A 14,971-nucleotide genomic window follows, 5' to 3' on the forward strand; every position below is an offset into this window, starting at 1 on the left:
TTTGGGATTATATACTTTGAGTGTTGCGGTTGCTTTAGCATTTCGAATAGTGAACTGCACTTCGGGGGCAGAGGACCACCTGCTAGCCTTGAAGTAGCCATGCTTTGAGGGGACGCCCCAGGATCGGAGGTCCGCACATAATTTCTGCCCCCTGCTGCAGGACTGTTTGGGAGGGAGGCAGACTCCACAGACAGCTGGACACAAACATATTCTAGGAATATTACACCAGCCTTTCTACTTCACTGGAAGTGCCAGGGCACTCCGCAAAATGTGATTGTGAAATTACAGAGGCGTGAGTGAGTGACTCTGTAATTGTGAAATTACAGCCGGAGCCGGCGCATCTGGCACATCAAGAGAAGAAGCTTGAGACTTGAAGAGGTGCGGAGCGGCTCATCTGGACCACGGAAACTTCATGCTGGTCTCATCGCAGTCAGGGGAGAACGATTGCTGCGCGTCCTGGCAAACCAGTCCACACAAATATTTGTGAAAGTACTGCACCCCAAAAATGACTGCTAAGCCCTCTTTATCCAACTGCGAATAGTTTTTTTCTGCTGCTGTGAGTCATAACCAATAGGCTTTTCTGCTCCCCCTTCCAGCCTGTGTGCCAAGACTGCCCCCATCCCATAAGGTCAGGTATCATATGACAGCAGTAAGTTTTTGTTCATCATAATGAACCAACACTTGACTGCTTTATAGTAACTTCTTTGCCTGCTTAAAAGCCTCTTCTTGCGCAACCTCCCACCACCATTTCTCATCCTTCCTCAGTAACTTGTGTAGTGGAACCAACAAAGCAGACAAGTTCACTCCACTGGCACTCGCAGTGAGGCTGGGAGGCCACCTTGTTCAAATCAGCGTCAGCGGGATCTGGAGCAGTTCCGAAGGTCGTCACATTAACCTGCTGCAACTGTTGGCAGTTTTTAAAGTGTTGGTGGCTCTTTCTCCCTACCAAAGTGGGAACCACGTTATGGTGAGATCAGACAGCTCTGTCAACCGCCAGGGTAGGGTGAGGTCGTCTGCGTTACACAACCTAGCCAGAAATAATTGGTTCTGGGCTGATGTACATTTAGCCTCATTGAGGGCTCTGCATGTGCCAGGTGTCGACAATGTGGCAGCAGATGGATTATCTCGGAGACCACTGCCAGATAAGTGGAGTTTATCTCAGGAGATGGCAAACATAATCAGGGAGTTATTCGGCCACCATGTCGCTGATGTCTTTGCCAGCAGAGATAACTTCAAATGTCCTCTCTGGTTCTCTTCCCGTAGATCAGCACCTTGGCAGTAAAGTCTTTCTGCCCTCCTCCACTTTCAGACGAGGAGCATGACAGTTTACACAAAATGTGTCTGGTTAGAAAGCTAAAAGTTTATTTGGATCGAGTCCCACCCTCCAGAAAGTCGGACACTCTGTGGGTGTCTCTCCCCTGTGGAAAGAAGCGTCAGGCACTGTCCCCTCACAGGTTGTAAAATTGGTTTAGAATTTCCATCATGAAAGCCTATGAGACAGCGGGAAAACAGGCACCGGAATCACTGAGAGCACACTCGACCAGAGGCCTGGCAACATCTGTGGCTGCTTTCAAGGAAGTGTCTCTTAAAGATAACTGCCAGGCAGCTTCTTGGTCATCAATGTCTACGTTTGCTGACCACGATGTGTCTAATGTGTCTGCATCCTCCTTCCCTCATGTAATTTTGTCTTCAGGTGCAGCCGAACCCTGCGACCAGGAGGCCCTCATTCACAGCCCTGGCCCTGGGACACCGGTATCTGCTTCATTTCAGTGCAGTGGAGTGTGCAGCGTCCCAAGATCCACCGAATTCCTGCATAGCTGTTTTTACATTTGTGAATAAACTCCCTCTTTCTTGCTCAGCTCAGACTAGAACCCTGACTGTAGCTGCTCAGTAAATGGTTTCTCTCCAAGTATGCAGGATTGTTACTGCCACTTTCTATTTCAGCGGTATAGTGGCTAAAAGAGAGCAACGCAGTTCCTGCTGATCCAGAGTGTAAGTTACACTCGATATATGAGGGGTTGTTAACGCCACCTTCAGTTTCAGCTTACGGTGGCAAAGTTGAGGCGGCAGTCCTGCCACCCGGGGTGTAAAATTACACTCTATTTATGAGGGGTTGTTAAAGCTACATCTTCACAACCCATTCATTCATTCAGGCTGGATAGACCCTGGGAGTGGCGGTGAGGTAGGAACTCTCATAGGCAGGTCCCGTGTGAGGCCCTGGCCATCCGAGATAGCGACAGGACACTGGGCACACCACCTTCCGTCATACCAAAGCAACATTGTCGGTGACATTGCAGGCGCTTTAGTGCAGTAAAACGTGCATCTCCTTGACGGCCGTCTGGCAAAGGAGCCAGTGGTGCAAGTTAGACGTCCGGTATGGAAAAACATGGTAATTGACCATGGTTCTCAGGTCAGGCCACATTGCAAGGCTGGGGGTTAAGCTTTGGTCTTTGGTCAAGATGACCTCATAGGTGTTCCAGAGTCCCGGGAGGTGTTTTGGACTGCGCGACTCTGCCACCTGTGTTCACACACACACTCACACAGGGGTGTGCTGCAAACTGCAAACAGTCCTGCAGCAGGGGCCAGAAATGATGGGGGGACCGCATGTCCTGGGTCGTCCCCTCAAAGCATGGCCACTTCAAGGCTAGCAGGTGGTCCTCTGCCCACGAGGTGCAGTTCACTATTCGAAATGCTAAATCACCACTCAAAGCATATAATGCTCAATGGGTTTGGACTGGTGTCCGTTGGGCAAACATCCACTGCTATTCCAGTTCATGCAGGGATCTCGAAGACTCAGACGCACCGGTCGGTCTGAGTCTTCGAGATCCCTGCATGAAGGAGTCTTCAACTGGTATTAAAGTCTCTCTCTGAAGCTCCCTTCGAGCCACTTGATCAGGCTCCTTTATAGCTGGAGGCTCACATAGCAGCTCTCCTCCTAGTCCTGGCCTCCATCAGGAGGGTTTGGAGAACTATGTGCCTTCTCGATTAGTCTTTTTTTTCCCAAATTCATTTGTGCCTCTTCTGAGGTCAGGAATTTTTCAGTGAAGGCTTTCTGTCTTACCCCCCACCCGGATGAGAACCACTAGCGCTTCCACAAGGTGTGTCCCGTGAGTGCACTGAGAGCATATCTGAATGGAGTCAAGGCCTTCAGGAAAACAGATAAGATGTGGGTGGCTCTGGCAGGTGGTAAAAAGGGGCACCATCCATAGCTGCCTTCAGAGGACTTTCTTTGGCAGAAATCTTACAAGCAGCCTCCTGAGCTTACGGCTCAACTTTTGCAGATTTCTATTTGTCTGAGGCAGCAACTTCTTCTTTGCCTCATGTTGTCCTGTTTACAGGTGCTTCCAGCAGCTGTGGCCAATAGATGAGAGAATCGCTAGCTGACCGAGGGGAGGCTCTCTTCATCTAAATGCACCTTTTTCCTTCGGTCAGGTGGTGCAACGCCCTCCCTCCTGAGTGGAGCGAACATTAATAGGGCTGATGCTTTTGTGTTTTTGGTGCAATAAAGTGTTTCTCTTTGGCAGCGCTTCTTCATGAGCCGAACGTCTCTCCGCTGCCGAGTTCTCCCTCCAAATATGGACGGTGCCAAGTGTGTTCTTCCACGTTAGTGCTGTGGCTATGGGATGGCGTCAGGTTCCCCTGTGTAGTCGCCAGAGCAGGGAAGCACCTGATTTGGCAACGAGAGGGGCACTGCATCCGGACTAACAATGTTTTGCTCGACCTTAGGGGTGAGGTCATTGGCGCAAGACATCTAGTAGGCCGGTAGGCCTGAGTGACGCAAAATGTGTGATCACAATTTTTGTTATTAAAAAATATATATAATAGTGTTCATATTTTTATTTTTTTATGTAGATAAGTTGCTGGTTGCTATTATTAGGGGCGTGGTTTCGGTGCAGGGGAAAGACTTATAGTTAAATTTATTCAAGTATTTTGGGTGGTCCCATGGCCAGCAGGAGGCGAAGTGGCGCTGTTTGCATCCGGGGACGCTCTTGATTAACAGCGTCGTCAGCACTGATCAGTCTGCTGAGCTGCGCTGTACGGAGTGGAAGCAGGTGTCGCCCCTGATCATTTCTACTGTTTTTAAAACAGGCAACTCATCTGCAGCTGGGCCCGGTAACCGAGACCTGTAACACAGGCGCCCTGAGCACAGGAGCGGACCCGCCCTCCGGCGCAGGTCCAGGTCGAAAGGGCCGTCGGTGCTCAGCGCTCCTCTGGGGACTTCAAGTCCCGCTGGTTCTTCATAAACAGACTCGCTTTTGTCAGCTGAACCGTCACAGGAAGTAGAGCCCCCAATCTAGCAGTGTACCTTGATCTGACACTGCAATTCTCCGAAGATGGAGACCCGAGGGACCGGCCCAATCATCCTCAGAAAGAGATGACACTGTAGATGACGATGTCCTACCTGCCTCTGAGAGGTTTGGAGGGCTGCAGAGAACAGAATCAAAGACAGACATCGCATCAGACATCCTGTGAGGGAGCTGAGAACAGAGCCGGTCTGGCACGCCGATCCTACTGTGTGATCCTCTGAAGTGGTGGCTTTCGCGGTCCTGTGGCGACCCCTGCTGGACATTGGCGAGTCTGAGGAATCATAAGAGTTAATGGTAGAATTGAAACTCTCCTGACACTTGGCTGGAAACGGGATCTGTTTAGAGACGGGAAAGAGTTTTTTGACCCCTATGCTTATTATTGTGGCGATGTTAAGAAAAGACGAAACTTCTTGGCTCCAGAAACTTCCCCAGGGACCGTTCTGGCGTCAGGGATAAGGAGGCAGAGAGACCGTTACTATTCTGCTCGGTCTCCTGAGACGATGTCAAACAAAAACAAATTTTTGAAACCGTAATGAGAATTGTGCATTTATTCTACGGTATGAATATTAATCATTGTTTGTACTACTAATATTGAAGTTATTTACAGACACAGGAATGCTGGATGAGGACTGTTGAATCTCCAAAATCTCTGGTGGACTGAGAGAGGTTCTGCGATGGATGAGCCTGTCCACGGAGCTCATATGGAGTGCGATGATGTTCTCAAGCGCTATGCGCCGGCTGGCGATGGCATAGACACGATTCTACTGTGCGATGGTGGCTCTGTCACCGCCAGGTGGGATGGTCACTCCTCAGGGAGGAGGTCAAGCTCCAGGGGCGAGGGCATCGCGCATCGCGCATTACGGCTGAGTGAGAGGGAACGCGGTGCCGCAAATCCAAACCCTCCACCTATTAAGCTCCGTACCTTTAGCATTTCAAATAGTGAACTGCACTTCGGGGGACAGAGGACCACCTGCTAGCCTTGAAGGAGCCATGCTGTGAGGGGACGCCCCAGGATCGGAGGTCCGCTCATAATTTCTGCCCCGTGCTAAAGGACTGTTTGGGAGGGAGGCAGACTCCAGGGACAGCTGGACACAAACATATTCTAGGAATATTACACCAGCATTTCTACTTCACTGGAAGTGCCAGGGCACTCCGCAAAATGTGATTGTGAAATTACTGAGGCGTGAGTGAGTGACTCTGTAATTGTGAAATTACAGCCGGAGCTGGCGCACATGGCACATCAAGAGAAGAAGCTTGAGACTTGAAGAGGTGCGGAGCGGCTCATCTGGACCACGGAAACTTCATGCAGGACTGAGGTCTCATCGCAGTCAGGGGAGAACGATTGCCGCGCGTCCTGGCGAACCAGTCCACAGAAATATTTGTGAAAGTACTGCACCCCGAAAATGACTGCCAAGCCTTTATCCAACTGCGAATAGTTTTTTTCTGCTGCTGTGAGTTTGCATGAGTCATAACCAATAGGCTTTTGTGCTCCCCCTTCCAGCCTGTGTGCCAAGACTGCCCCCACCCCATAAGGTGAGGTATCATATGACAGCAATAAGTTTTTGTTCATCATAATGAACCCACACTTGACTGCTTTGTAGTAACTTCTTTGCCTGCTTAAAAGCCTCTTCTAGCTCAACCTCCCACCTTCATTTCTCATCTTTCCTCAGTAACTTGTGTAATGGAGCCAACAAAGTAGACAAATTCGGCAAGAATTTGTCATAAAAGTTTAGCAGACCTAGAAAAGCTTTAACCCTCGTATTATGCTTAGGGTCTATTTGAACCATATCCGTTTTTGTGTTCATAAAAGTAGTGGTATCCTGACTTTTTCTTCATGAAATTTTGTGACTTTTCCTCATCAAGGGTCTTGAACAGGTGTGAAAAATCTGGACACTTTGATGTCAAGTGACATGTCTGTGCACAGTTTGTATACAAAGATGATGTTGCGGGTCATTTTGACCCGGATTCTTTAATGTGGGTAAGTGGCTGTTCAGATCCAAAATAAACATGTCTCTTTGATACACCTATTTAGACTGCCCAGCTATGTGTATTTTGATTGATTTGATTGTCTGAATAGCCATTCAGACCCCGCTGGCGTTGGATGGCGAGACTACACACAGGGCGGGACCGCATGTTGTCTGCCCACAACTGGAAGAAATCCGGACTATTACCGGTTCTGACACTCCACTGGCACTCGCAGTGAGGCTGGGAGGCCACCTTGTTCAAATCAGCGTCAGCGGGATCTGGAGCAGTTCCGAAGGTCGTCACATTAACCTGCTGCAACTGTTGGCAGTTTTTAAAGTGTTGGTGGCTCTTTCTCCCTACCAAAGTGGGAACCACGTTATGGTGAGATCAGACAGCTCTGTCAACCGCCAGGGTAGGGTGAGGTCGTCTGCGTTACACAACCTAGCCAGAAATAATTGGTTCTGGGCTGATGTACATTTAGCCTCATTGAGGGCTCTGCATGTGCCAGGTGTCGACAATGTGGCAGCAGATGGATTATCTCGGAGACCACTGCCAGAAGAGTGGAGTTTATCTCACTGGGAGTGGACGCCCTGGCTCATCCAAGGTGGCCAAAAGGCCTCCTGTATGCCTTTCCTCCTCCTTCCCTTAATCTAAACAGCCCCAGCTCCAGCTGGGATCCAGAGAAGTGTCAGATGCGGATCAAAGGCGCCTGGGAGTTCCCTCCATCGAGGTCAGCACTTCTGCAAGCATCAGGACCCCCGAAGGCTCCCCCAATAAGTGGACGACCCCTCAAGGTTTGGCTTCTCCAGGGATAACAATCAGTCAATGCCCTGATGTCCAATTGACTCTTCAGAATGCTAAGGCTCCGTCAACCCTCAGAGCATCCAATGCTGATTGGACATTTTTCCCCGGTGGTGTGGAACCCAGTCAGCCTGCCCAGAATCAGCACCCGTTTCTCTAATCCTCTCTTTTTCTGCAGCAACTGGTTTTCGAAGGTCGGAGCAGTGCTACATTACAGGTTTATGTAGCAGCCCTTTCCATGCTACACAATGGTCTGGACGACCACCCGGTCTGTGAGCTTCGTCTAGTGAGCCGTTTCATGAGAGGAATGAAAAGGCTTAGACCAAACTCAAGACATTTATGTCACTTCTGGGACCTGCAGCTGGTACTCAATTCACTCTCCGAAGTCCCTTTTGAGCCACTTGATCAGGCCTCCAAGGAGCTAGTAGCTCTTTTTCGATCAGCCCTGATTGCATCTCTTTTGGAGACGATGACTCGGCGGAATCACTTAGACACAACCCTGCCTTCGCACCCAAATGTCTCTCTTCTTCTTCACAGGTCAGCATCTTGGCAGTAAAGACTTTCTGCCCTCCTCCACATTCAGACGAGGAGCATGACAGTTTCCACAAAATGTGTCCGGTTAGAAAGCTAGAAGCTTATTTGGATCAAGTCCCACCCTTCAGAAAGTCGGACACTCTGTGGGTGGCTCTCCCAGGTGGAAAGAAGCGGCAGGCACTGCGCCCTCACAGGTTGTAAAATTGGTTTAGAATTTCCATCATGAAAGCCTATGAGACAGCGGGAAAACAGGCAGCGGACTCCCTGAGAGCACACTCGACCAGAGGCCTGGAAACATCTGTTGCTGCTTTCAAGGGAGTATCTCTTAACGAAAACTGCCAGGCAGCTTCTTGGTCATCAATGTCTACTTTTGCTGAACACTATGTGTCTAATGTGTCTGCATCCTCCTTCCCTCATGTCTTTCTGTTTTCAGGTGCAGCCGAACCCTGCGACCAGGACGCCCTCATTCACAGCACTGGCTCTGGGACACCGGTATCTGCTTCATTTCAGTGCAGTGGAGTGTGCAGCGTCCCAAGATCCACCAGATTCCTGCATAATTGTTTATTCATTTGTGAATAAACTCCCTCTTTCTTGCTCAGCTCAGACGAGAACCCTGACTGTAGCTGCTCAGTAAATGTTTTCTCTCCAAGTATGGAGGATTGTTACTGCCACTTTCTATTTCAGCGGTATAGTCGCTAAAAGAGAGCATCGCAGTCCTGCCACCCGGGGTGTAAAATTACACTCTATTTATGAGGGCTTGTTAAAGCTACATCTTCACAACCCATTCATTCATTCAGGCTGGATAGACCCTGGGAGTGGCGGTGAGGAAGGAACTCTCATAGGCAGGTCCCGTGTGAGGCCCTGGCCATCCGAGATAGCGACAGGACGCTGGACACACCACCTTCCGTCATACCAAAGCAACATCACCGGTGACATTGCAGGCGCTTTAGTGCAGTAAAACGTGCATCTCCTTGACGGCCGTCTGGCAAAGGAGCCAGCGGCGCAAGTTAGACGTCCGGTATGGAAAGCCATGGTAATTGCACATGGTTCTCAGGTCAGGCCACATTGCAAGGCTGGGGGTTAAGCTTTGTGGTCAAGATGACCTCATAGGTGTTCCAGAGTCCGTGGAGGTGTTCTGGACTGCGCAACTCTGCCACCTGTGCTCACACTCACACTCACACAAGGGTGTGCTGCAACCTGTTCATGTCCTGCAAACAGTCCTGCAGCAGGGGGCAGAAATTATGAGGGGACCGCCTATCCTGGGGCGTCCCCTCAAAGCATGGCTACTTCAAAGCTAGCAGGTGGTCCTCTGCCCCCGAGGTGCAGTTCACTATTCGAAATGCTAAATCACCACTCAAAGCATATAATGCTAAATGGGTGGGGACTGCTGTCCGTGGGGTAAACATCCACTGCTATTCCCATTCATGCAGGGATCTCGAAGACTCAGACCCACCTCCAGACGCATCTGCCCCTATTTTCCCAATAGGGGCAGATGCGTCTGGAGGTGGGTCTGAGTCTTCGAGATCCCTGCATGAAGGAGTCTTCAATTGGTATTAAAGTCTCTCCCTGAAGCTCCCTTCGAGCCACTTGATCAGTCTCCTTTAGAGCTGGAGGCTTACATAGCAACTCTCCTCCTAGTCCTGGCCTCCATCAGGAGGGTTTGGAGAACTATGTGCCTTCTCGATTAGTCTTTTTTCCCAAATTTATTTGTGCCTCTTCTGTGGTCAGGAATTTTTCAGTGAAGGCTTTCTGTCCTTCCCCCCACCCGGATGAGAACCACTAGTGCTTGCACCAGGTGTGTCCTGTGAGTGCACTGAGAGCATATCTGAATGGAGTCAAGGCCTTCAGGAAAACATAGAAGCTGTGGGTGGCTCTGGCGGGTGATAAAAAGGGGCACCATCCATAGCTGCCTTCAGTGGGGTTTCTTTGGCCCTCCCTCCTGACCGGAGCGAACTTTAAGAGGGCTGATGCTTTTGTGTTTTTGGTGCAATAAAGTGTTTGTCTTCGGCAGCGCTTCTTCATGGGCCAAACGTCTCTACGCTGCCGAGTTCTCCCTCCAAATATGGACGGTTATCAGTTCCAAGTGTGTTCTTCCACGTTGGGCTCAAACTAGTGCTCTGGCTATGGGATGGCATCAGGTTCCCCTGTGGAGTCGCCGGAGCAGGGAAGCACCTGATTTGGCAACGAGGGGGCCCCAGGGGGACACCCAGACCCACTGTATGGAGGGTTATTGGTGCCACTAAACTACATTCGGACTAACAATATTTTGCTCGACCTTTGGGGTGAGGTCATTGGCGCAAGACGTCTAGTAGGCCGGTAGGCCTGTTTGACACAAAATGTGTGATCACAATTTTTGTTATTAAAAATATATATTATAGTATTCAATTTTTTTTTTTTTTGTAGATAAGTTGGTTGCTTTTATTGGGGGCGTGGTTTCGGTGCAGGGGAAACACTTATAGTTAAATTTATTCAAGTATTTTATAAATTTAGATATTCTTGTCCTTTCCTTTTGTTACGGTCCCATGGCCAGCAGGAGGCGAAGTGGTGCTGTTTGCATCCGGGGACGCTCTTGATTAACAGCATCGTCAGCACTGATCAGTCTGCTGAGCTGCGCTGAACGAAGTGGAAGCAGGTGTCGCCCCTGATCATTTCTACTGTTTTAAAAGAGGTTTGTGAGAGTTCAGAGCTCATCTGGGTGTTATTGAACCTCATTGGTGAATGGTGGAATACAAATATAGTTAATTAAGATGTGTATGAGCGAATATTTAAGTTTTCCCTTTCACGGACGATCCAAGATGGTGCACCCTATGCGAGTTCAGTGAACATGTGCCTGAGTAAACGTAGTTGTTTAAACTTTGTGGATTTGTTGTTTTGCCTGATGTGATTAGTTATGTTTATATGCAGAATGTTATTCCGTCTTTTGCTCAGAGACTTTTCTTTAATTGGTGTGACGTCGAGTATCATGAACAAGGTAGAAGGATCAACATTAAACCTCATTGATTTTCAGGAGATTATGAACCTGTTGTATTATGATGAATGCTTAATGAGTAATTATTATATGACGAGAGGACATCATTATTTTTGTTGTAGTATGTGTGTTGTGTATGATGGTAAGAACAGAGAAATGAATGTTTTGTTGTAATGTAAATAAAGTCTGCTGAGCTGCGCTGTACGGAGTGGAAGCAGGTGTCGCCTCTGATCATTTCTACTGTTTTAAAACGGGCAACTCATCTGTTGCTGGGCCTGGTAACTGAGACCTGTAACAGATTTGTGGGGTCTCGTCTGGGATCAGTGACCATCGTGAGCGAAGGACATCATCGATCCAGTGATTCCTGAATCCGTGGACCAGGGTGTTACACGTTGTTGGGCTGAGAGGTCCAGACCGTCTGCTGTCATCAGAGCGAGGGACTTCAAGAGGCCATCCGACAAGTGTTCATCATGACTGACTTCGAGAGGAAGAAGCTGGTGTGGGAAATCAAGCGGAAGCTGTTTTGTCTTCCTGCTGAAGAACTGTTCCAGCTTGCCACAGATCTTCCATCAGCACCAGGACTTGAACAAGATAAGTTGTCTCGACACGACGATGAGGGATGTATCAATCATATCTGTTCATACATGGACAGTACACTTTTACTGGAGTTAGAGGATGAGGGGATGTCACAGTTACTCAATCTGAACGAGGTGATCACCAACATGATTTTCAGAGATGAAAATCACAAGTTTTCGATCAAGGGTGGGGTTGAGACAACAGAGAAGAATGCGTTAGTGGCCACTACAGCTAATATTGTCCATACAGACCGACAGGAAGAACACATTCACACTGAACTAAGGTCTGAGGAGTAAAGCCCTCAAATCAATACAGTCGAGTCAAAGTTTAATCAGCTCCTCCTGAATTATGAAGCACTACGCACTCAGCTGTAACAGAGTAATGCTCCACCCAATCTATCCCAAGCCAACATCCATGACACAATGGATCAATGCTGCAGTCTCCCCATGATCCAAAGTTGATGCGTTCCCCACTTCCAAACACGAATCAGCATTCCGTTAACATCAATGAAAGTAGGGTTTCCCTGAGGGACTTTTCCCTGCTCCAGAGGAGAGAATTTAAAATTCACGGTGGACAAGTTGGAGATATCTGATCTGACATAACCTACAGCAACATCAGCAAGCAAATTGACCGGGGACTTAAAGAGAACTATTCAGAAGTCGAAGTTGTGAGAGCAGTGTTCCGCATCATAAAGCCTGGGAATTTCAAAGACATGCTCATTAGCAAAGATGAAATGACAATTCATGAGCTGAAGAGTTTGCTACAATCACACCTGGGCGAAAGGAGTAGCACCGAACTATTTCAGGAGCTGATGAACACTAAGCTGTTTGAGCGTGAGACCCCACAACAGTTTCTTTATAGACTGATTGGGCTGAAGCAGAAAGTCATCTTCACCTCCAAACAGACAGATGGCGACATTAAGTGTGAGCCGACGACTGCCCAGAATGTTTTCCTACGAACAGTCTATCAGGGTTTGAGTGAAAAGCATGATGACATTAGACGTGAACTTTGGCCCCTCCTCTCTGACCCTACAGTTACGGATGAAGCACTCTTACGACAAGTCACAAAAACCACAAATGAAGAGAGTGAAAGGAAGCGACGGTTAGGGCGCAGCACTCGTTCAAAAATTACGCATGTACAGAGTAATGAAGTCAACGTGAGTAACTCAAACCAAGACAAGTGCAGCAATGACTCCGATACGAGGGACCAGATAATCCATCAACTCAACGCCCAAGTCCAGGCTCTAACTCAAGCAGTTAATTCTCTTCAATCAAATGCAGCAGCAGCAAAGCCGTCAACTCCTGAGTCTCAAGCAAAGTGTACCTGCCAATGCATTCCTAAACAGAATAGACAACCAAGGCGAGAGAGACCATATGGCTGCTCTACTTGTATCGCAAGGAATCGCACAGATTGCAATCACTGTTTCTTCTGTGGGAACGAAGCACACTAGGCTGTATGATGTCTGAAGACAAACACGATGTCGGGAATCGCATCTCGGTTACAGTCGGGGGCCAACCTGTGACCGACAGTGAGATTCAGTCCCACGCATGCTCCATTGAGCCAATGATAACACCAAGAAGCAACGACTCTGTAGTTTCTCCACCACCACAAACAAATGAAGAGGCAACATCACAACGAATAGCTAACTTAATTGGAGGAAAATGTTTATTGAAATGCAACTTAAGTTGATATGCCGTGACTGCACTTTTGGATTCTGCGGCACAAGTGAGTATTATTGATCAACCATGGAAACAAAAACATTTACCCCAGCAGGAAGTCCGTCCCCTCAGTGAGCACCTAGGAGACAGAGAACTTGATCTCACTGCCGCAAACGGGGCACCGATGCCATATGAGGGTTGGGTTGAACTCACCTTTAATCTGCCAAAAAATGAAGACCCAAGTCTCACTGTTCGGGTGCCATTCCTGGTCAGCTGTGTGGACTTAACAAGACCGACAGTCGGCTTCAACGTCATCCAAGAACTCATTCAGTTACAGACAAGTAGAATTAGAGCGAAAGCTATTGTGAACCATGTCCAGACCTTTGTGCCTACATGTGACCATGCACTAGTGAAAGTTGGTCGGCAAGATATCGTCACGCACCCTGGACAGGTTTTCCACCTCAAATGTAAAGTGCCAGTTGAGTTCAGCCACCCTCTTGCTTTGTTCGAAGTCACTCACCCAGATGTGAAGCTGGACCAGTTGGATCTGGGTGACGGATTGGTTGAAATTCATAACACCAGAGTGCCCTACGTTGAGATTCCAATCTCGAACCATAACAACCATGAAGTGACTTTATACAGTTCGACTGTGTTGGGTAGCATACAGTCAGTCGAGAAGATTTTGGAAGAGAGTATTAAAGTCAATGGCAAGACCGCATCTTTCCTAGAGGGAGATAAACATGACTCAAGACAACAATCTAATCTCTGGCACCCTCCTGTTGATGTGAGCCACTTGAAGGAGGAACAAGAGATTGTGAGAAAAATGCTCTTCGAGGAGTCGAATGCATTTGCACGGGATAACAATGACATTGGATGCATTCACAACTTACAAATGAGCATAAATTTGAAGGATGGCACACCGGTGCAAAGGTCCTACTCACCACTTCCCAAGCCACTGTATAAAGAAGTGAAGGACCACATCCAAGACCTACTATCCAAGAATTGAATCATAAAATCAAAGTCCCCGTACTCTGCGCTAGTGGTTTGTGTTCGCTAGAGGATGGAAGTCTGAGACTGTGCATTGATTATAGGCTCCTCAACCAAAAGACTGTTCCAGATAAACATCCATTACCTCGTATTCAAGATCTAATTGATACGTTAGGTGGCTATAGCTGGTTTTCAATTTTGGACCAAGGGAAAGCCTATCATCAAGGCTTCATTGCTGAAGGGTCACGACACAGGACTGCATTCATCACACCATGGGGCTTATATGAGTGCGTGTGGATCCCCTTTGGACTTTCGAACACCACGGCAGCATTTCAACGAAGCATGGAGGAGATGCTGAGCTCCTTGCGAGATGACTGTTGCATTCCATACCTTGATGATGTTCTTTGCTTCGCTACTTTGAAGACCACGTTGAAGTTTTGAGACGAGTATTTTGAGTCCTCCAACAGCATGGTGTGAAGCTGAGACCTGAGAAATGCGAGCTTTTAAAGAGAGAAGTCCGTTATGTGGGAAGATTGGTCTCTGCTGATCGAGTCCGGATTGACCCGAAGGATCTGGAAGCCATCCAGGCCCTAAGAGCTCGAACTCCAAGGACGGTTGGTGAAGTCCGTAAGCTCCTAGGATTTCTCAGCTATGACAGAATGTACTTACAGGACTTTTCAAGAATCGCAAAGCCCTTGTACGGACTTTTAAAGACAGGAAACGTCATGGTCACATCTCAGCCCAGACAAAAGAAGGGGCAGAAGACACAGCTGTCATCAAAGGCACTAGTAACGTGGAGTGAAGAACACCAGAGGGCCCTGGACCATCTAATTCATTCCCTGTCCAACCCGCCAGTTCTGGGTTACCCTGATTTCAAACTCCCGTTTATACTACACACTGACGCCTCAGAACAAGGGCTTGGTACGGTGTTATATCAGAGGCAAGCAGGGAAGCTCAGGGTTATTGCCTATGTGTCGAGGACGCTGACGCCAGCTGAAAAAAATTATAACTGGCATTCAGGCAAACTTGAGTTTCTGGCTTTGAAGTGAGCCATCAGTGAGAAATTTCGAGATTACCTGTATTACGCATCTCACTTTATTGTCTATACAGATAATAATCCGTTGACATATGTGATGAGTACTGCTAAGCTCAATGCTGTTGGTCACCGTTGGGTG

This window comes from Synchiropus splendidus, chromosome 2 (assembly GCF_027744825.2).
Source record: "Synchiropus splendidus isolate RoL2022-P1 chromosome 2, RoL_Sspl_1.0, whole genome shotgun sequence".
Taxonomy (NCBI): domain Eukaryota; kingdom Metazoa; phylum Chordata; class Actinopteri; order Syngnathiformes; family Callionymidae; genus Synchiropus; species Synchiropus splendidus.